A 24,728-nucleotide genomic window follows, 5' to 3' on the forward strand; every position below is an offset into this window, starting at 1 on the left:
ACCATTTCTGTCCTTTATTGTGCCCATCTTTGCATAAAATGTTCCCTTGGTATCTCTAATTTTCTTGAAAAGATCTCTAGGCTTTCCCATTCTATTGTTTTCGTCTATTTCTTTGCACTGATCACTGAGGAAGGCTTTCTTATCTCTCATTGCTATTCTTTGGAACTCTGCATTCAAATGAGTATATCTTTCCTTTTCTCCTTTGCTTTTCACTTCTCTTCTTTTCCCAGATATTTGTAAGGCATCCTCAGACAGCCATTTTGCTTTTTTGCATTTCTTGTTCTTGGGGATGGTCTTGATTCCTGTCTCCTGTACAATGTCACGAACCTCCGTCCATAGTTCATCAGGCACTCTGTCTATCAGATCTAGTCCCTTAAATCTATTCCTCACTTCCACTGTGTAGTCATAAGGGATTTGATTTAGGTCATACCTGAATGGTATAGTGCTTTTCTCCACTTTCTTCAATTTCAATAAGGAGTTCAAGAAAAATAAAAGCATTTTTTCATACAAAGATTTGTGCATGTATCTTCATAGCATGTTTATTTTTAATACAATTGTAATAACATCAAGCATCCTTCAACAGGTTAATGAATAAACATACTGTTGTATACTCATACAAAGAAACACCACTCAGCAAAACAAAGGAATAAACTAATAATATCCACAAACATATGGATTACTTTCAAAATAATTACACTGAGTGTAAGAAGCCAGGCAGAAGGGTAGACACTGTGTAAATCCATTTATATAAATTTTTAGAAAATGCAGACACCTCTATAATGATAGAAAGCTTATCAGTGGTCATCTGGGGATGTGGAGGGGTGGAATGTGGAAAGAAAATAGGGGCATTATGAATGAGGTATGGAGACACTTTTGCAAGTGATGGATATGTTCCTTTTTTTGATTGTGTTGGTAGTTTCATGGGTGTATATATATATATATATTTCAGAACTTAGTCAAATTGTATTCTTTAAGTATGTGCAGTTTATCATGTCAATTTTGTTTTAATAGAACGCTTAATAGAAGGCAACAACAGAAGTTTGTCTTAACAAAAATGTACAAAAGAACAGAAAAGTTAAGTCCATTATGATCTCTGTCAGTTGAATATTTCTATAGTTTATTTCCCTCAAAACATATATCCCAGTTCTTGAAAGAGATGGGACTCTTAATAAAAGGTAATAAAACCAACCATATTCATTGAATTTCAGTGACAGTTTTTGATATCTCGCGAGCAACATGTTAGAGAAAAGGAGAAAATAAAATTTATCCCACATGTACCCAGAACATCTGTGGCTTCACTGAGGATGCTTGAGGATCATAGCCTCACTATTACCCATCAGAGGCTCTAGTACATGTCTCTGGTTGCCATGACACCCAATGGCAACAGTGGTATCTGGTGATAAGTGGTTTGCATGTGGCTGCTGTGACTCTGGTGAGACACCTTCTCAATGTTTTGTGCACAGGGAGACTGTGAAAGGGTAGCGAGAACAGAAGTGGAATAAAATTGGATGTTCTCTGTGGAAGTTGAGAGATCTTGTTGGTATCACTATGAAGAACATGGCTTATGTATAAAAATCATCTTTTTTTTCAAAGATAAATGTAGTTCTAATGATAGTAGCATCTCTAAGTGAGCCCTAAATCATTCTACCAAATTTCTTGGGCTTAGAAAACCCCTCAGGATTGATTAAAGAATCACTAACCCCTAGCAGAAGGCCATCATGTGTATAAGATGATCTCACATCCCAAGGGAGATTCTCCTAATTTATTATGTTTAATTGATATTTCCAGTGATTCCAAACAGAGAGATACATAAAAGTGCCCTCATTCTCAAATAATTAGGAGATTAGGAAACTTTACTGGTGATCCTAAACCTCGTATTTGAAATGCTTCCAGATTTAAGCCTTTTGAAGTGCTGTGTTCTCTCAACTGCTTTTTTTCTTTTTTTTTTTAATTTTACTATTTAATGTTCTTTGAATCACACAACTCTCCTACAGAGGATGAATATGCCAGAACAGATAAGGACATGTATTTTCAAAAGGCTTTCTACTTCAAGTTTAATAGTCTCCCAAAGTTTATATAACAGAGTCCCAAGCGGTTGCAAGGGTGTGACCAGCATGTTTTTCAGCAGTTCTGGGATTTATGTTAGGTGGCTTTTAGTGCAGATAAAGCAAAGAAAATTTACTGAGTTCCTAAATAACCAGTGATGCAAGTTCTTATTAATATTCTTAGTAGTGGTAAAGACTCTTTCTTCCTGTTCTGCCTTAGAATTCTTCATTTGTTTTCTTCTTCAGGGACTTATTGACTATTTTAAAGATGTATCAAGCTTGCTTTTCATTACTTGAATTTGCATTGTCTCTTGCCCCCCTTTTTTGTCTCCTCTATATGGCTTGATTTACTTTGCCATATTTAAGGTTTATTCATTTGGTAACATCAGTTCAGTTCAGTTTAGTCATTCAGTTGTATCCGACTCTGTGCGACCCCATGAACCACAGCACGCCAGGCCTCCCTGTCCATCACCAACTTCCTGAGTCCACCCAAACCCATGTCCATCTAGTCGATGATGCCATCCAGCCATCTCATCCTCTGTCACCCCTTCTCCTCCTGCCCTCAATCTTTCCCAGCATCAGGGTCTTTTTCAATGAATCAGCTCTTCGCATCAGGTGGCCAAAGTATTTGAGTTTCAGCTTCAGCATCAGTCCTTCCAATGAACACCCAGGATTGATCTCCTTTAGGATGGACTGGTTGGATCTCCTTGCAGTCCAAGGGACTCTCAAGAGTATTCTCCAACACCACAGTTCAAAAGCATCAATTCTTCGGCACTCAGCTTTCTTTATAGTCCAACTCTCACATCCGTATATGACCACTGGAAAAACCATAGCCTTGACTAGACAGACCTTTGTTGGCAAAGTAATGTCTCTGCTTTTTAATATGCTATCTAGGTTGGTCATAACTTTCCTTCCAAGGAGTAAGCATCTTTTAATTTCATGGCTGCAGTCACCATCAGCAGTGATTTTGGAGCCCAGAAAAATAAAGTCAGCCACTCTTTCAACTATTTCCCCATCTGTCTGCCATGAAGTGATAGGACCGGATGCCATGATCTTAGTTTTCTGAATGTTGAGCTTTAAGCCAACTTTTTCACTCTCTACTTTCACTTTCATCAAGAGGTTCTTTAGTTCTTCACTTTCTGCCATAAGGGTGGTATCATCTGCATATTAGAGGTTATTGATATTTCTCCTGGCAATCTTGATTCCAGCTTGTGTTTCTTCCATCCCGCGTTTCTCATGATGTACTCTGCATATAAGTTAAATAAGCAGGGTGACAATATACAGCCTTGACGTACTCCTTTTCCTATTTGGAACCAGTCTGTTGTTCCATGTCCAGTTCTAACTGTTGCTTCCTGACCTGCATACAGGTTTCTCAAGAGGCAGTTCAGGTGGTCTGGTATTCCCATCTCTTTCAGGATTTTCCACAGTTTATTGTCATCCACACAGTCAAAGGCTTTGGCATAGTCAATAACGCAGAAATAGATGTTTTTCTGGAAGTCTCGTGCTTTTTTGATGTTCCATCGGATGTTGGCAATTTGGTCTCTGGTTCCTCTGCCTTTTCTAAAACTAGCTTGGACATATGGAAGTTCACAGTTCACGTATTGCTGAAGCCTGGCTTGGAGAATTTTAAGCATTACATTACTAGCATGTGAGATGAGTGCAAGGCTGCATCTTAAGGAAGAGCATGTAGATAAAATAAAGATAACTGATTGTGCAGTAAGCTTGAACTCTTTGCACACGTGTGCCCAACCTTTTTATATATATTTTTTGGTCACTCTTTTCAAATATTTGCTAACATGGTTGAACTTTTACTGTAGAATCCCCTGGCTGCTTAAATCATTCAGCTGATAATCCTGATTCTCAGAGGTGGAAGAAGGGGCTGACTTTCTTCTTCCCCCACACTCCCTCACCCCCCACCCCTGCCCCCCCCACTACCTCCCACCTCCCCACTCTGCCAGGACTCTGACCTTTACTGCATAAAGCCAGTGTTGAGCAAGCACCTAGAAATTTACAGAGTCTACTAGCAGGGAGAGTTATGACTGGAAGAAGCCCCCCTTCCTCATGACTGATATCAAGTATCCTGACCCTCCACACTGTATTATTCCTCATTCATGTGCTTACTATTAAGTGATTTTCCTGTGTATGGACCCCAAGTCCTCTAGAACTCTTCTTCCATAAAATCGTCATATATTGCAGTGCTCCTGTCTCATAGAAAGTAGTATTTTAGATGGGAACAGCCAAAGAAATAGTTCACATAAACTCTGAAGCTAAAGCTATAAAACACAAGTAAGCAAGATACTTCTTCAGGGATTATATTTTTAAACAGTTTCAAGTCATATCTGGCCTTACTTCCCCAAATATGAATTATTTTTCAGGCAATTGTCAAATACTATGACTTTTTACAGATTCCATTTTGTAATTATCTACACTTCACTTCCTGAACTGACACATATTGCTGAGCATAGGTCTTGTTTGGTTTCTGATAAGCTCCAGGTAACAATAGCTACCTTGTAACAATAGCTACTTTCAAACTCTTCTTACCAGGAGAGTTCTAGGGATGTTTTGTTCTTGGTTTCTTTCTTGATTATTAGTGTTGTTACTTTATGTCTCACCAGTTCCTGGGGAGGGGTCTAGACTAGTACTTAGAAAGCCTGACTCTTTACCTTCTTAGTTGGGTGAATCAGTTAATATCTCTGGAATTTAGTTTCCTCATCTACAAAACGGAAATCAGAATACCAGGCCTGTCTACCGTATAGGATTTTTTTGAAGGTCAAGTGAAACCGTGTACTTACTGACGTTTTGAAGAAGATTATGTGTGGTAGCAGCACACAGTACCATTATTACTATTGTATTGTTCTTACTCCTGTTTCTACCATACTGCTGCTAATAACGCCGGGTGAGATGCTATCCAGAAAACACACTCATCATTTTCAATGAGTTTGTCCTGCTTTATACAAGATAATATTACATTTTATATATCTTATTTTTTTGTTGAGGAACCAGTTTCCACTTGAATTTTTATTTATTGGTACCAATAAATAACTGTGGGGCTTCCCTGATAGTTCAGCAGGTAAAGAATCCACCTGCAGTGCAGGAGACATAGGAGACATGGGTTTGATCCCTAGGGTCAGGAAGATCTCCTAGAGAAGAAGATAGCAACCCACTCCAGTATTCTTGCCTGGGAAACTGCATGGACAGAGGAGCCTAGTGGGCTATAGTCCTTGGGGTCACAAAGAATTGGACACAACTGAGTACAACAATAACAAAAAAATAAATAACTATAAAGCCTGATTAGATAACAAAAGGGAAAATTGTATTTAAATTCAAGGAGCAAAGAGAATCCAAATAAAAAAGCATATAAAGTGATCAAACCTGCTAGAAGAAATATATATTTTTATTGTGAATTTATATCAAACAGTGGTTCTATATGAGACAAAATCATTGGATATACTTATTATATTTCAACACTCAAAGAATCCACTCAGCTTCTTTTTCAAAGGAAGAGAAGGTACACAACAGGCACAACTCATTGTGAGGCTCTGTCTGTGAAAATCATTACATTGCCCAAACCCCATGTATATTCCAAATCTTCATAACACATTTTGTTAGAAGTAAATTGTTTTGGGCAATTCTGTGCCTGAAATTTCTGACACCGGAGCTTGACACTCCGGTTTATCACTAGAGGACATTATTAGTCACTCTATTATTTTAAAAAATGTAGAGGTAATACGTGTGTCTGTAGTATGCGTGCTGAGTAATAACCAAGAGAATGGGATATTTTTACGGGCTAGTGATGGGCACGCTCTGCTTGTATGTAGTTCCACATCCGCCCCACCTGTTGACTTCTTGCTGACCTGCCTCCTCAGCATCATGTGTGTGGCCTAACATGGGAAACTTTGCTTCCACATTTAGTACTTGTTTCCCCAGCTATAGATTGTAAAAGAGAGTGCTGAGCCTCAGGGGATGGGTTTTTATCCAGACAGGCACAAAGCTGATGATCGAATAAGTCTGCAGCACTGATCTCAAGCAGGATAGGTTAGCTGAGGAGCAGATAGGGGCAAGAGGTAAGCAGCTCAAGATAACTGAGACCACAAGGAGGCTTGATGGAAGCCACTGTTCAGCTGTGTCAAGGAATGGAGACCTTCCCTTAAGAATCAATTAGTGGTTTGTCCCTATGAGGGCCTGCAAATGACTCAGAGCTCTGGACACAACTGTTCACCTGGTCTCTGTGACCAGTGGAGTATATGCAGCGCCATGTACCATTTCCTTTGTCATCACTGGGCATTAACATGATATGAGGAGGATCTGTTGTTTTTCTTGCAGAATTAAAGAAATTTTGTAAGAAGTATTTGGCTTTACAGAAGTGAAGGAGTATATGCTTACTCGTGACTTGCTTGAGACTCAAGTAATAAGAATATTTGCCATGTGAGAAACTGGTATCTGCAAACAACCTCCCCACTTCCACTCCCCCTACCCAAATCTACCACCTCCTGGCCGGCCCAGAGTTGCCCTGGCACTCTTGTGCAGGAGTGCTTTCATTACCAAATCCCAGACACCCCTTTCAATAATTAAAGAATGCCCTGTTATATTTATTAGAGAGGTGGCTGATATTGCTGCCGATTGTTGAATTTCGGTTTCCTGTGGTTGATTTTCATGCATGAGGAACACCCAGCTCCTGGGCAGGTATCAGGGCTCCATCAATCTCCCCAGGCTGCCTCGACCTCAGAATATGTGAGCGTAGCGGATAAATTGGAAGATCAATGACTTGTCCCTGCTGCTGCATCAGCTGCTATTGAGAAATTAATATGAGGATCACTATAAATAAAAGATAAAAGATGATATGGCTAACAGTGTAAAATATTAAGGCTGGACACAATGTGCCAGAGGAATCTAAACCACAAGAGGAAGAAATTAACCCCATATAGGCCTTCTACTACTTTGTTGCAAATCCAGTCTGAGGACAAGAGGTGGTGCTGGAATGTGAGAAGGATCTCTTCCTAGAGAAAGAGTTAGAAACAGTGTTCTTCTCTGTGTTATAGAGTTTTAAGCCTAGAAGAGATTGCAGAAATTATTTAACCCTAGACATCTCATTTTACATGAGGAGACTGAGGACCAGAGTGCTAAGTGGTTTGCTCAAATATTTGCAGCCAGAGACGGAGCTGCTAATGGACCCCAGTTCCTGTGCTCAATCCTTTTTATCAAGCTATCTCCTATCACAAAGTCTCTTCGTAAAACTCCCATTTTTGTGGTCTCTAGGGCTTCCCTGAGAAGAGCGCTAATTTGTAATCATGCTGCTGCTGCTGCTTCCGCTAAGTCGCTTCAGTCGTGTCCGACTCTGTGCGACCCCATAGACGGCAGCCCACCAGGCTCCCCCGTCCCTGGGATTCTCCAGGCAAGAACACTGGAGTGGGTTGCCATTTCCTTCTCCAGTGCATGAAAGTGAAAGTGAAGTCGCTCAGTCACGCCCGACTCTTAGCGACCCCATGGACTGCAGCCCACCAGGCTCCTCCGTCCATGGGATTTTCCAGGCAAGAGGACTGGAGTGGGGTGCCATTGCCTTCTCCAAGGTAATCATGCTAGAAGCAGTAAAAGACGAGTGTGTTTCTTAACATACACTCAAGACCAGAGATCTCTGTGCAGCATGATAATAACATTTGACAGATATCATTTGCAGAGTATCTCTGATTCTGGAGCTTCACGGAGGGCATTATTAGCGTTTCTACTAGAGAAGAGAAAACAGAACAGATTATCAGACTCAAAAAGATAAGTGGAGTCCAGAAAGGGGTTTGGGAGAGAAAAGAAAAATGCCAGTTGAATTATGATAATGCTGGTTGTCAAGAAAATAAGGCCCTAAGAGGAGCGACTTGTTGAAAAGTCATGGGTTAATTATATTTGCATCTAAAAGTCTAAATTCAGCTGCTGGCTCTAGTGCTCAATTTGTGTGCACTAGTCTGCATGGCTCAACTCAAAGTGACTCTGAATCCCCGAGGTTTCCAGTTTTAAACTTTACTCTGCCCGTAGTGGCAGCTTCCTGGGTGGCTCTGGGTGGTAAAGAATCCACCTGCCAATGCAGGAGATATGGGTTCGATCCCTGTGTTGGGAAGATCCCCTGGAGGAGGACCTGGCAACCCATTCCAGTATTCTTCATCTGGAAAATCCCAAGGACAGAGGAGCCTGGCAGGCTACAGTCTATGAGGTCACAAAGAGCTGGACGTGACAGAGCGACTGAGCATGCCCACACACACTGGCAACTTGAGACATGAGAAACGAGGCTGCTGTGATCGCCAGACAGCTGAGTTAGGTGTATACCTTGATTTGCAGTTCCTTTTGGCTGCTTCTCAGGACAACTAGATGGGATTTAGATTCCTTAAAATGCATTTATGAATCTATTGGTCTTGACTCTAGGTTCTACCTATGAATTCATTTGTAATTGGCAAGGAACATTTAATTTCTCATCTCCTACATCATTTAAGCCTCTCTTTAGAGCCTGGCCTCACTCTCACCTGTTAGTAATTAGAAGTCAGCTACATGAAAGAGTCAAGTCAAGCTCTGTCTCTTGAAGACAAATGCACTTTAAAAAAGCCACGTCACCTACAAGGTGACAAAGTCTGATTCTCTCTTCAGCAGGTTAAAAAAATCCATGATCTCAAACTCTTGCTTTTCCTTTAAAAAAAAAAGTGCAAACTTCTATCAGAGCTATTTCTTAAGGGCCAAAAGTGTACGTTACAAAAAGGGAGAGAAAAAAAGATTAGAGATCAATGCAAGCTCTCCCTGAAATACCTGCCTCAGTTGAGAAATGAATATGAAGATCACTATAAATAAAAGATAAAAGATGCTATGCCTTTTTGAGTAAAATATGAGGCCAGTCACAATATGATGTATCAGGTTTAACCAAATTAACCCGCTGGGATAAACAGGGGCTGGGATTTTGCTGCATTTGAAAAATGAACTGATATTAAAAAAATAAGCTTATATATGGAAAAAAGTCATCTAGGGGCTCAAAAAGGAGAATTCAGCTTCTTTCCTTTTAGGTAGTCTCTCTCAGACACCTGCACGAGATTTGGAAAATGCTTTCCCCTGGGCGACAGAAAACAGAGCAATCATTCAGCATTCTGCAAAGGTGCACCAACTTATCTTATTGGTTGATGTGGTAGCTGGAAGCTGTGTTTAGGGGATGGATTATTTTTTTGCATTTCAGTCTACAAGCTTCTCTCAGAAAATATGCTTTCCATTAGGATGTACACAAATCATTTTCTAATATACTGTTCATTAGATTAATGTTAGTATTAGAGCTTCGTAGAGCACATATGTGTCTTGGGCATTTTTCCAGAAATGCATTATGTAACACATGGATTTCCAGTTCATAATTGCAAAGGTTTCAAAACTTGAGCTTCACAGGAGAAGCAGGCTAGCTGCAATGAATTTTTCACTCCCTTTTCTAACTAGTCTTCCTGAATTGTGTGCCTTTTCCAGGAAATGAGATTAAAAAAAAATTAAATTTGGTTCAGTCGAAGCGGTTACTTTGATCTGTTGAGATTTTTCCAGTTTTTCTCTAAGTCTTGTTCCATATAGGCTCTTTTTTTTTTTTTTGCATGTTTTGACCTTCTCTATAACCCTGAAAGAATATAGATGGGTTGGGTGACTCACAGCACTTTTGGAGTAGTGAGCTGAATTATTTAGCATAGGCAATGGGAGAAAGTGGAGGAGTAAGCAGGGAGAAATAATTTTAAATTATATCTTTAGCTGGAGGAAAATTGGCCTACCTACACAAGAGTAAATATGGCATATGCAGTGATTCAAATACTCAAAGATGTCTGTTTTAGCAATAAAGACCAGATCTGGACACAGTCCCTGGCAGAGTCAGACATACACCTGCACATTCACTGTATCAAAAGAACCACAGAAGTGTGTTGAAAACTGCTTAAGTGAGAGACATAAACACAACTACAGATGAACGGACAGGAATTCAAGGTTTTAAATGCTGGACTGCTGGCAAAGCAGTCAGCAGGGTAAGCTCAAGCCAATTTTCAGTTGTGAGACACTAGGTTCACACTGCAGGCATGCTGGAAGGTTTGTTCTTCCTGCCCAATGTTTTCAGGAGGATATTAAACACCCCTGTTAAATGCCTGCAAGTGATTGCCAGAGTGAAGCTTTTGAGAATGATGGCTGTGATCTTTAATAGGGTTGTGGCTTTGTCAAGAATCTCACTCAGAATTTCCAATGTAATTTTCAGTTCAACTTTTTTTTTGAATGATATATACAAATAACTTATTTCAAGAATATATGTAGACATGAAGTTAGGGAGCAGCTGGTGTCAATTTTTGTGGTTATCTCCTGACCTGAACTTTTAGCTTCTTTTTGTTCCTTGATTGTAGCTAAGCTTCATCTTGCTTCAGGGCCTTTGTATTCACTGTTCCCATTTTTTGGAAATACCATTTCCAGAAAAATTCTCTGTAAATGATTCCTTTCAGTGGCACTCACTTCTTAAAGATATTTGGTCCTGGACTGTCCTGCTAGCCTAACTTTATCAGATTACCTTATTTATTTATTTTACATAATAAAAATAAATATTATCTCTGGTTTCTATTTGTATTTAGATAAGTTTCTTCCCAAAGAACAAAAGCCCCACAATGACAGAGGTTTTTACCTTTCTTATCCCTTATTCTGTGACTTAGAATAGTGTTTGGCATGTAGTCATCACTCAAGGTCTGTTGACTGTGAAAAGAATGTGTGAGTAGATACATGGATTTGGAGTTATTCCAGTTCATTCTTAACGATGGCTAGGGTTGGTGATTAAATTGCACTTGTAGGTTTTAGAGTTGGAAGTGACCTTGTTACGTCTCACAGATATGGCAAAACTCTTCCTGCTGTAGCATCCCTGACAGGTAATCAACAAGTCTGTGCTTGAGTAACTGTATACAAAAGACACTCACCAGGGTACCCTCCTAGCTGTCTTCAAACAGATTACTACCTTCCATGGGAGTTTGTTGCTTGTTATTCAGATGTTATTAGGGGGGGAAAAAAGAAAAAAAGAACTGATTTACTCAGAATCATCTTCTCTCAGTCTCCTTGTTCTAGTTCCTAGAGGATAGTCCAGGCAGAATTTCTCTAAATTACATCCTTTGGGTTTGCATTCATGCTTGTAGCAAAATTAGCACACTACTATGGCAAAACTCACCTTGATTGTCTGCCACTTATTACTACAACCCTTGTTAGTATTTAGAAATAATGTGTCTTCATGTTCCACATTATAATTGAGGGAGTATAGGAGTATAGAAATAAAAGTAATCTTGAGGTTATGTCAGAAGCAACCAGATAGATATTTTCACTTACCCTCTTAATATAGTCAGTGCTGATGCTGTGAGAGATTGAGCAGTATAGTTACAGCATTATTGCCATTGCTGGGAAAAAAATGTATTTATGGTGAAATATACAGTAACTTTGACAGCTTTACCTGATGGGGAATTTGTCAACTACATCTTAGAGCTATGAGCGTTTCTCAGAAAGTTGTGATACAAAACACCTCTCCCTTTTCTTTTTTTTGTATGTTTACCTTCACAAAAAACATACTTCATATCCTTGAAATAATGATGGCTTAGTTGACATTCTTTTGGGTCCTAAAGGACCGACATCTGTGCGTAATAGTGTAGAGTTACACAGAGCCTGGATATTTGGCTCCAAACTGAAAGCTCCATGGAGTCATTCTTTTCATGTCTGTTCACCAATGTGTATGAATGAGAGAAAATCAAAGTCCTAGTTTGCCGATCAAGGTGATCCACACTCTTTCACTTTTTTGCTGTGACAAACAGGTACAGAGGTGTAAAATATCTGAAAACAGCCTCATGGGGTTTGTGAGAAAACTTAAGTGGGATGTAGAGAATATGTAACAAGAAGAAAAACAAGAGAGAACTACTGGCAAATTTTTTCAAGGACAGCTTATGGAGCAGTAATAATAGTAACAATAATAGATTGGTTTGAAAAGACTGAAGAGCAGCACAGATTTCTAAGCTCTCTACATGTATTTAATTCCATGTCACAACTCTGTAAAATGGGTGAGGTTTTTAACCCTCTCTTTTTCAAAGAAAAACACTCCTAAAAGTCCACCACTAATAAGAGGTATAGCTGGGGAAAAGATCCAGGCAAATTGACTTCAGAGCCAGTGCTCTTAACCACTAGGTTATATGCCATAGGCAATATTTGTACATTTTGAAATCAGTTCACAAATACTATTTTTACCCCTAAAGTACACAGGGAATACCCAGGGAAATTGGCATTATAATTATTTTCTTTGCCAGTGATCAGTTAACTTTTGGCAGTTCAATATCCTTACCCAACTTCTTAAAAATTCAGCCTCCAATCCAAAAAAATAAGGGCTAAAGGAAATGTCTTGTATATCTAGTTCAAGAAAGCAACTAAAAACTAAGACCCCTGAGGATGTAAATAAATAAGAAGACAAAACAAAGAGACAAGAACTCCAAACCCTGTGTTTAAGCTTCATGTTTTGAGGTAAAGGGGCAGTTAATTAATGCTTCTTTAATACCTTGTGCACAGAGGCATGGCTCTACATAAGCCAAGAAGTCTCCTTTTCATCACTGATGCACGGTACGCTTCTGGCAGGGTCACTTCCTTCTTTGAGTCTCAAAGCTTTTCATCAATAAAATGAGGGAATTGGAACAAGGTTAGTTCTCACAACCTAGCTCTTACATTCTGTGCACCGGTGAGTCTAGGTAAGTGCCAAATGTCTTTAATTTGAAAAATTATACTTTTTTCTTAATCATTTATCTTCTCCTGATTTTTATGTAATTTCTAATACATAGTAGAAAAAAATATATCAAACTCCAAGTAACTGATACATTAACTTTCCATTCTCATTTCACTGCTAGTTTAGCCAAAAGCCTTCTGTAGAATTCTGATGCAGACCATGAAAACACACTGTAAGTGTCCCCAAGACTTTTCCGTATTTGGTTTTCCTGTGATTTCCATTGGCAGAACTATCTTGGACTGTCATGTGCAAATCCATCAAAAGGAAATTAAGTAATAGGAATTCATATCAATGGTACTGGAGAAAGAAATCGTAGAACTTATCTTACTGTGTGAACCTTCAGCCATATACAGAATCAACAAGAAAAGTTAAACTTTAAAGGCAACATATTCCCATGAATAGAAGGGAGACGATAATATAAATAATATACAATGCTAAATTATGTACATGCACATATATACAAGTGGTCTTGAAGTATATTCATAGATATTATTTGGATTAACGTTTGGGACAATAATAGCCTTTTTCTCTCATAGAGAACATTATTATTTAAGACACATACAGACACACATATCTGCCCTGCTGACCCCTCACATGTTCAGTTGATTCCAGTCGTGTCCCCAGTTCATTTCCCTATATGTTTATTCTAGAATTAGTGATTTTTGAACAGCTGTTCATCTCTTTAGAAATACCTGTTCCATGACCCCAAAGTACTTTTTGGCATTTGGTAGCATATGAAGGGGAAAGTCATGAGTTGTATGACAGAAGCGTTAAAGGGTAAACCTTAGATTAAATAAGATTTTATGCACAGTTCTTAATCCCAAAATAAAAAGAGAAGGATAACAGGGAAGGTCATTGAGTAAAGGACCTCTCAGATGAGTCAATGTTAGGAAAATTCACTGACTACTGACTGTCCAGTCATTTTAGGTTATAAAATATTCTTGAGTGATGCTATAGTTTTATGAAAGGATCTATATAACAATAGCTTTATCTTCCTGGAATTAGTTTATATGGCAGTAATATGCACAGAGAATGGCGATTGTGAATTCATGTCTTCCCAAAACTGAAAACACTTAAGGTACAGGTTTACCCAAGACTGCAAATGATTTATCTATACCATACTAACTGAGACTGTATCTTACCATTCTTATTTGTTAAAGGATATAACAAGGCTACCTTTGAGTAGAGTAATAACAGGGTGTTTACAAAGTAATTTCATGTTTAAGTTTCGTAAACAAAGTTCAATATTTACCCACCAAAATCAAATCAGCTCAATTAATGTTACAGGAAATGCCTTGACACCTTTTCATTGCCACTGAAGGAATTTAAAGCACCTTTTGAACAGATTCCCTCCTAGAATCCCATTTGTACACTTATAATAGGACCTGTTATTTTAAATGCTATCTCATAAGCCTCAGAATAGATACCCAGTGTTTCTAGTGATCACATGGTTTAGGGTTCTCAGATTTGGGCTCAGACTTGCCTTTCAAGCATTGCATTGTGGACTTTTGAAATGACTTCCTTGCAACCAGGAAAAATTATCTGAATGTAAAATCCAATTAAATAAATGTGACAGTAGTCAATGAAGCTGGAGAAGGCAATGGCACCCCACTTCAGTACTCTTGCCTGGAAAATCCCATGGACGGAGGAGCCTGGTAGGCTATAGTCCATGGGGTCGCTAAGAGTTGGACACGACTGAGTGACTTCACTTTAACTTTTCCCTTTCATGCACTGGAGAAGGAAATGGCAACCCACTCCAGTATTCTTGCCTGGAGAATCCTAGGGACAGTGGAGCCTGGTGGGCTGCCGTCTATAGGGTCACACAGAGTCGGACAAGACTGAAGCGACTTAGCAGCAGCAGCAGCAGTCAATGAAGCAGACTAGCATAGTGACTAGGACAATTATGGGTTGGTTACTTTTAACCTCTCTGTGCCTTACTTTCTTCATCTGAAACTGAGTTTCTTCATCAGTGGTGATAAATAATGGTACCAATCTCATAGAATTATTATAAGAAATGAATGAGTTCACATGTTTTCTTAATGTTTGGCTTATAATTAGTAAATTCTGGTAGTTATTTGTAGTCATTAGCATTATCTCAAAACAGTGATAAGAACTTGTTATTTAGTAGTTCTATTTTTTGGTCATATAGTTTAGACTAATTTATGTTGTTTAAATGTGGGGAGAGAAAAAGAAAAACAGTTTTTTTCCTGGTCAAGGAATCCAAATCACATAATTCAGAGATGTTTCTAAGTTGTCATCTGCTTTGACTCTGTCATAGCCAGAGAGCATCTATTTTCTCAGAAAGTGACAGTCCTTATATTTGTATAGCATAAAAAATGAAGATAAATGCTAGATAAGATATATACCCCTAGGCATAGTCATGCCTTATATGGTGGAACACTATTCCTGCTGAGTTCAACCGTTGTGATTCAGAGCCTGCCATTGACTATCATCAGGAGCAGGAAAGCATAAATAAGAACCGTAGGTATTTGCCATTAGGTCCATCTACAGCACTGATACTGTCAATCAGCCTGTGATCATACCCTCCCCGTGGATAACCTTCTATGCTCTTTTGAGCATACTCAGGTGGAGTCTGTCTTCAATGTGGTGTACATAAATTTGTGTGTACAAATTTAAGAGTAGAATTAACAAATACCAACCAAATCTGTGGCTGTACAAACTAGGAAAATAATTCAATAATCAGGATATGAAGAATCAGGCAAATAGTCATTTGGTGTCAACCCAATAAAAATACTTTTTGGTAAGAAAAAGTTGCCAAAGATGAAGGCCCTGAATAAGTGCTACTTTAGCCTAATCACAGAGTCAGATCGGAACAGACAACACATGCACTCTCTTCACACTGATGGCCCACAGGCTTTTTGGGGTCTTCAAATTGAACAGGTTAGATAGGTTGATAGTTGTCCTTTATGAGCTGGGTCCACCAGTCAAGCCTGGTTACTTAACAGAATATCTCTGTCTTGTTATTTAATAGACATCCCAAACTTCCAATCAAATACACACATAATCACTCATGTTCTTCTGTAGACTTTCCAAAACAGAAAAGGACAGCTCCATTCTTCCTGGTATTCAGTTACAAAATGTGGTTCATTTGTGATTTTTTTTTGTTTGTTTGTTTTCTTTCTCTTTCCTTTCACATCCCAATACACAAGCAAGATATGTCATCCCTATCTTTGAGACAGAACCGGAATTTGACGATTTCTCACTGTTTCTACTATTACCACTCAGGATTAAGATTTCATTGTCTCTCTTCTTGATTGTTATCCTCTTGAAAACTGTCCTTAACATAGTGGCCAGAGAACACTTTGAGAATACAAATCAGATGGATTACATGACTTCAATGTCTTCCCCTCTCATCAGAGTTGAAGCTGAAGTTCTTACAATGCTGGAAAGGTACTGCATGATTACCCTCCATGTTATATACTTGGACTTATTTCTCTCACCTCTTCTCCTTGCTTGCCCTTTTCCAAACACCTTGTACTCTTTAGTCCTTGGTGTTGCAAAAAAAAAAAAAAACAACAACAAATACAGTAGCAGACATTTTCACTTGCTGTTCACATTGCCTAAATTGCAGTTCTCTTCAGTATCTACATTACTAATCCACTCTCTTTTATAGGTCTTTTCTCATATATCACCTTCTCCATTATGAGCCCTTGCTTATTTTTCTTGGGCTTTCCCTGATAGCTCAGTTAGTAAAGAATCTGACCGCAATACAGGAGACCTGTGTTCAATCTCTGGGTTGAGAGGATCCCCTGGAGAAGGGAAAGGCTACCTGCTCCAGTATTCTGATCTGGAGAATTGCATGGACTGTATAGTCCATGGGGTTGCCCAGAGTTGGACACGACTGAACGATTTTCACTTACTCACTCATAGTTTTCTTATAATAACCTGCAACCCCATTGATACACCCTACCTCCTTAGAAATCTCTCTTTTTACTGTAGAATCTGTTGAATGAATGAATATAATGAATTATATCTAATAAAAAAACATAAACTGTAAACAATTATTGAGTGATGGCATCACTAGGATATAAAAAAAGAAGTGTAAGTTCAGGCTTTACCATTCACAATCCATTCTCTCAGGTCTTCTGTGGTGTATCCATGTATAAAAAACACACTTAGATAAGACTAATTATTAGCTTAAATTTGTTAGGATCCAAAAATGTTTGTAGTAGAAATATGATAAAAATTGTGTCAGAGATTCTCAATAAAATATTAGTAAATTAAATTCAAAAAAGTATAAAAATAATTATATACCATGACCAAAATGGAGTTTGTCTCAGTTATGTAAGGCTGGTTCAACATTTGAGAATCAATTAATATAATCCATCCAAGACTAAAAAGGAGAAAAAAAAAACACATAGGCATATAAATACATGCAGAAAAGCTTTTGACAAAATCCAGCATGCACTCATGATAAAAACTCTCAATAATCTAGAAATAGAGGAGAATTTTCTTAACTTGTTAAAGATTATCTATAAAAAATAGATAGCTAATGTCATACTTAATGGAGAGAAACTCAGTTTTTCCACTAAGATTAAAAAAAAGGCAAGGATGTCCCCCATTATTATCACTTCAGTATTGTGCTGTTAAGCCCTTGATAATGCAATAAGGCAAGGCAAGGAAATAAGAGGTGTGCAGATTGTGAAGGAAGACATAAAATTGTTTTTGTTCACAGATGAGATGATCATTGATGTAGAAAATAAAGAGTTGACCAAAAAAACTCCTAGAACTAATAAGTGATATTGGTAAGGTGGCAGGATAAAGGTTAATATACGGAAGGTAATTGCTTTCCTATATATAAAAAATGAACAAGGGAATAGGTTAAAAAAAAACACTGCGTACATTAGCACCACCAAAAATGAATAACTTCAGTATAAATCTAATAAAACATGTACAAAACCTCTATTGTTTTCCTCAATAGGTGGAAAACTACAAAATCCTGATGAATGAAATCAAAGAATAAATAAATCAAGAGAGATTGCATGTTCATGATAGGAATATTCAGTATTACCAAAATACTAGTTTTTTCCCAATGTAATCTGTAGAAATTCAGTGCAATTCCAATCACAATCCCAGAAAGTTATTTTATGGATACTGTCACATTGATTCTAAAATTTATTTTTTTTGTCTTTTTAAAAAATTAATTTATTTTAATTGGAGGTTAATTACTTTACAATACTGTGGTGGTTTTTGCCATACATTGACATGAATCAGCCACGGGTGTACATGTGTCCCCCTGTCCTGAACCCCCCTCCCACTTCCCTCCTTATCCCATTCCTCTAGGTTGTCCCAATGCACCGGCTTTGAGTGCCCTGCCTCATGCATCAAGCTTGGACTGATCATCTATTTCACATATGGTAATATACATATTTCCTTGCTATTTTCTCAAATTATCCCACCCTTGTCTTCTCCCACAGAGTCCAAAAGTCTTCTTTACATCCATGTCTCTTTTGCTGTCTTGCATATAGGGTCATTGTTACCAGCTTTCTAAATTCCATATATTTGCATTAATATACTGTATTGGTGTTTTTCTTTCTGACTTACTTCTCTTTGTATAATAGATTCCAGTTTCATCTACCTCATTAGAACGCACTCAAATGCATTCTTTTCTATAGCTGAGTAATTTTCCATGGTGTATATGCACCATAACTTTCTTATCCATTCGTCTGCTGAGGGACATCTAGGTTGCTTCCATGTCCTAGCTATTGTAAACAGTGCTGCAGTGAACACTGATGTACATGTGTCTCTTTCAGTTATAGTTTCCTCGGTGTGTATGTCCATCACTGGGATTGCTGGGTCAGATGGCAGTTCTATTTCCAGTTTTTTAAGGAATCTTCACATTTTTCTCCATAGTGGCTCTACTAGTTTGCATTCCCACCAAGTGTAAGAGGGTTCCCTTTTCTCTACACCCTCTCCAGCATTTACTGCTTGTAGACTTTTTAATAGCAGCCATTCTGACTGGTGTGAGATGGTATATGAAGAGGCAAAAAGCCCAAAATAGCTATTACCTTATTGAACGAGGACAAAGTTGAAGGAATATTACCCACCTTGAAGATTTACTTTGAAGGTACAGTATCAAGACAGCGTGATATTGGTGAAAGAACAAATATATCAATGGAACAGAATAAAGAGCCCCAAAATGAACAACATGAATACAGTCAACTCATCTTTGGCAAAAGAACAAAGGCAATACAATGGAGCAAAGATAGTCCTTTCAACAAATAGAGCTAGAAAAACTGAATATCCATTAAGAAACAAAAAAGAAATCTAGACCCAGACTTCACATCCTTCATAAAAATTAGCTCAAAATGAGACCTTAATGTAAAACACAGAACTATAAAACTCCTAGAAGATAACATAGGAGAAAACCTAGATGACCTTGAGTATGGCAATAACTTTTAAGATATAACCCCAAAGGCACAATCCATGAAAGAAAGAATTGATAAACACAGTTCAGTTCAGTTGCTCAGACCCGTCCTACTCTTTGTGACCCCATGGACTGCATCACGCTAGGCTTCCCTGTCCATCATCAACTCCCAGAGTTTACCCAAACTCATGTCCATTGAGTTGGTGATGCCATCCAACTATCTCATCCTCTGTCATCCCCTTCTCCTTCCCAGCATCAGGGTGTTTTTCAGTGAGTCAGCCCTTCGCATGAGGTGGCCAAAGTATTGGAGCTTCAGCTTTGGCATCAGTCATTCCAGTGACTATTCAGGACTGATTTCCTTTAGGATGGACTGGTTGGATCTCCTTGCAGTCCAAGGGACTCTCAAAGAGTCTTCTCCAACACCACAGTTCAAAAGCATCAATTCTTCGGCGCTCAGCTTTCTTTATAGTCCAACTCTCACATCCATACGTGACTACTGGAAAAACCATAGCTTGGATGAGATAGATCTTTGTTGTCAAAGTAATGTCTCTGCTTCTTAATATGCTATCTAGGTTGGTCATAGCTTTTCTTCCAACAAGCAAGCATCTTTTAATTTCATGGATGCAGTCACCATCTGCAGTGATTTTGGAGCCCAAGAAAATAAAGTCTGTCACTGTTTCCACTGTTTCCCCATCTATTTGCCATGGAGTGATGGGATCGTATGCCGTGATCTTTGGTTTTTGAACGTTGAGTTTTAAGCCAACTTTTTCACTCTCCTCTTTCACTTTCTTTATTTTAAAATTAATTTATTTATTTTAATTGAAGGCTAATTACCTTACAATATTGTAGTGGTTTTTGCCATACATTGACATGAATCAGCTGCTCCTCTTTCACTTTCATCAAGAGGCTCTTCAGTTCCTCTTTGCTTTCTGCCATAAGGGTGATGTCATCTGCATATTGGAGGTTATTAATATTTCTCCTGAAAATCTTGATTTTAAGTTGTGCTTCATCCAGCCTGGCAGTTCTCATGATGTACTCTACATATAAGTTAAGTAAGCAAGGTGACGATATACAGCCTTGATGTACTCCTTTCCCTATTTGGAACCAGTCTGTTGTTTCATGTCCAGTTCTAACTGTTGTTTCTTGACCTGCATATAGATTTCTCAGGAGGCAGATCAGCTTGTCTGGTATTCCCATCTCTTTCAGAATTTTCCACTGTTTGTTGTGATCCACACAGTCAAATGCTTTGGCATAGTCAATAAAGCAGAAATAGATGTTTTTCTGAAACTCTCACTTTTTCAATGATCCAACGGATGTTGGCAGTTTGATCTCTGATTCCTCTGCCCTTTTTAAAACCAGCTTGAACATCTGGAAGTTCTTGGCTCATGTACTGTTGAAGCCTGGCTTGGAGAATTTTGAGCATTACTTTGCTAGTGTGTGAGATGAGTGCAATTGTTTGGTAGTTTGAACATTCTTTGACATTGCCTTTCTTTGGGATTGGAATGAAAACTGACCTTTTCCAGTCCTGTGGCCCCTGCTGAGTTTTCCAGATTTGCTGACATACTGAATGCAGCACTTTCACAGCATCCTCTTTTAGGATTTAAAATAGCTCAACTGGAATTCCATCACCTCCACTAGCTTTGTTTGTACTGCACTTGACTTCAGACTCCAAGATGTCTGGCTCTAGGGAAGTGATCACACCATCACTGTTATCTGGGTCATTAAGGTCTTTTTTGTATAGTTCTTCTGTTTAGTCTTGCCACCTTTTTTTGATATCTTGTGCTTCTGTTAGGTCCATACCACGTCTGTCTGTTTTCTTTTTTACCCTTTTATTTCTCACACTGTGAACCAGCAATGGTTAAGAATCTGAGCCACCAGGAAAGCCCAAGAATGAAAGGAACTCAGATCCAATTATTTTTCTTTTGCAAAGTACAGTGAATATCAGGGGAAATGAAATTTGGGAATTTGTTTTTGTTCCTTTTCCTCCACCTTTTTGGTCAGTTACCTTAGTTCTTCACCTCACTTTTTCTTTCTCATCTGGCTTTAGAAGGAAGATAATTAGATTGACTACACAATGTTGGAGAAGGAAATGGCAACCTGGTCCAGTATTCTTGCCTGGAAAATTCCATGGACAAGAGGAGCCTGGCAGGCCATAGTCCATGGGGTTGCAAAGAGTTGGACATGACTGAACATGAGTACATACACAGTATTGGAGTAGATTGCCAGAAGGGACCAAGATCTGGATAACTTTAAAAAGTGGCTACATGAAATTATATTCAAAAGGGATGGTCCAGCCAATTTCCCTAATTACATTGTGAAATGGATTCCCTGTTTGTAAAACAGTGGACCTATGTTCAACTGACAGGAAGGATGGAGGTTTATCCCAGTGCATGTATATATGTATTTTTGTGTGTTTGTCTGTGTATGTTTTTAAATTGTATGTATTTAATGCCTAATGAGAATATCTCAGATGGTCTCCTACTTTCATGTATTTTCTTTCATTTTACTTGTGAAATTGTGACCATTTTTCAATTCAAAAAGAGGAGAACCTTAAAAATTAATTAAAAAGACATTCTCAGTAGTCTAAGGTTCAGAGTGACTTGGCAGAGAAAATTAATGAATGGTGAGATAACAGTGCTGGTATGCTTGGCTACTGTGACACTGTCCGTTTGAGTTTCTCTTACTTGAATTTACAAGATACTATATAACTCAAGAGAAAGACTGATAATTAGTAATATTCTGCTTGCTTTTTATATAGCCTCTTGAAGACTATTTTGGTTAATTATTTTGAAGTTCATAGGAAGGAACCTTCATGATCTAACTTTTAAACAAGTAGGGTTGCAACATAGAGCTATGACTAAAAATTAAAAAGGAAGTTTGAAATGACCCGTTTGTTTTGGTTTCTCTTTTTAAGAATTTTTTTTTGGAGTATAGTTACTTTACAGTGTTGTGTTTCTGCTGTACAGCAGGGTGAATCAGCTGTAGGTATACATGTATGCCCTCTTTTTAGGATTTCCTTCCCATTTAGGTCACCGTAGAATATTGAAATGGAGAGGGCAATGGCACTCCACTCCAGTACTCTTGCCTGGAAAATCCCATGGACAGAGGAGCTTGGTAGGCTACAGTCCATGGGGTCTCGAAGAGTCGGACATGACTGAGCGACTTCACTTTCACTTTTCCCTTTCATGCACTGGAGAAGGAAATGGCAACTCACTCCAGTGTTCTTGCCTGGAGAATCCCAGGGACGGCAGAGCCTGGTGGGCTGCCGTCTATGGGGTCGCACAGAGTCGGACACAACTGAAGCGACTTAGCAGCAGAATATTGAAAAGAGTTCCCTGTGCTATACAGTCGGTTCCTGTGTGTGGTTGTGCTCAGTTGCTCAGTTTTGTCTGACTCTCTGCGACCCCATGAACTGCAGCCCACCAGGCTCCTCTGTCCATGGGATTATTCCAGCAAGAATACTAGAACAGATTGCCATCTCCTTCTCCAGGAGATCTTCCTGACTCAGGGATCAAACCCCCCTCTCCTGTGTCTCCTGCATTGGCAGGCGGATTCTTTACCACCGAGCCACCTAGGAAGCTCCACTGAAGATTCTCATTAGTTATCTATTTTACACATAGTATCAATAGTGTATATATTTCAATACCAATCCCCCATTTCATCCCACCTCCAACATCTCAGTCCAGGTGTCTGTCAGTAAAATGAATCACTTTTCAGTCAAATGGGTGGTCAGCAATATAATTTTTTAAAGATGGGAAGCTGAAAAACACTGTTGCCAAACAGCATCTGCAGTGTTAACATCTATATGGAACATCTTTCTTTTTCCCAAGGGATGCAAATGAGAAGAATGAGGGCAGAAAAATGCACCTGAATAAAGCTTTTCTAAATGAATGGAACAGAGAGCATTCCCAGAGGCAGGTCAAGTTCAACCCAAGAACAACTCTCTCAGTGCTTTCACAACTAGTTAAAACACAAGACCAATAGTACCTCAGCTCTCAAATCAGTGCAGAAATCCAGCAGAAGGTTGTTAATATTGATATGGTTAATATACATCAAATAGGATTCCTTTAATTTTCTGAATCGAAAAATTCTGCACAGTGTTGACATTTCCTTACTGAACTCCCAGGATTGTTTGGTTTCAAAGGCTGTCGGGCTCAAGACGCATTTTGTTTTAAATAATCCTTCATAAAAAATTCAGCTTTCAGTCTAATATGATTGAAACTCAGCTTGAGTGTGTTTTATAATGCATTGAACTGGAAAGACTATGGGCATTGAATTATTCAAAACATGGTAGGTGAAGGAGTGATATGTGGGGAGGAGGTGATCAAAGAAATCAGTGAGACTTGATATATCTTGTTATCTCATTTTATTTACCTTTTAGAACTCCTCCAAATATTAGAGAAAAGAAATCAATATCAATTTTCACCTCTGTCACGTTCCACACTTCAATTATTAATGCATGTCAAGTTTGACCACAGTTCTCTATATCACCTGCTTTGCAATAATATTTCTGAGCCTTTATTAAAAATGTAAAATTGTCATTGAATTTCCAAATATGATTCTCCAGTGGCTAATTCGGCTTGTTTTATTAATAAGCGAGTTCTGATGAGTAATACTAATTTAATACGCCTGCATGTAAGATTAAATTATAAATTATTTCAGCTGAAGTTGATGAGATATGACTGTGATTTGGTTTTTGGGCAATCACCTTCCTGAACTAACCCTGCAAGCACAGTTCTTGGGAGAAACCAATACTATAGATAGTAGCAAATCTGATATTATTTTGCATGTCTCCTTTAGCAGTGGAATGCACACACACACACACACACACACACACACACACACACACACACACACACACACACACACACACACACACACACACACAAACATGATGGGTGAAAAACCACACATGCATACCTTAGATGTTTGCATTAATTTCTGAATACAATTCTCCAGGAAGAAAAAAGCTTTACTAATGATTTGTATTTTTATAGTTTATTATTTTATCCATACTAAAACACCAGGAGATCACTTGCTGTTTTGTTGTTCATGAAATCCTTTCAATTTTGAGTTGCTAAATGTAAATTGGGGCTTCCCTGCTGGCTTAGAATCCACCTGCAATGCAGGAGATCCAGGTTTAACTCCTGGGTTGGAAAAATGCCCTGGAGAAGGGAATGGTAACCCACTCCAGTATTCTTGCCTGGAGAATCCCATGGACAGAGGAACCTGGTGGGCTATACTCCATGGGGTCGCAGAGTCATGACTGAGCTACTAAGCACACATGCACAAATGTAAATTGAAGTAATTATTATAGTCCTTGGCCATGAAAGACTAAGTTACAGAGAAACTGGTGACTGGAGGTGAGAGATGCCGTGCAATTCTTCTCTGCTCTAGAGACCATTAAAATATCAGTGTGTACCCAATTAAGACTGGAAACCTGCCATCAAGAAACTAGCTATCTTTTGTTTATACTAAAAGAGAGCAGTGGGGAACCTTGACTGGGTGAGTATGTGAGACTTTCTCTGTTTTG

General features: G+C 38.6%; 1 protein-coding gene across 17 annotated transcripts in view; it reads left to right on the forward strand.

Moving 5' to 3' along the window:
- LOC145538490 (uncharacterized) overlaps positions 1 to 24,728 on the forward strand; it is a 388,991-nt gene that overhangs the window by 15,969 nt on the left and 348,294 nt on the right. The window lies entirely within an intron of this gene.

Source organism: Giraffa tippelskirchi, chromosome 1 (assembly GCF_054371585.1).
Source record: "Giraffa tippelskirchi isolate mGirTip1 chromosome 1, T2T-mGirTip1v1.2.pri, whole genome shotgun sequence".
In the NCBI taxonomy this organism is placed as follows: domain Eukaryota; kingdom Metazoa; phylum Chordata; class Mammalia; order Artiodactyla; family Giraffidae; genus Giraffa; species Giraffa tippelskirchi.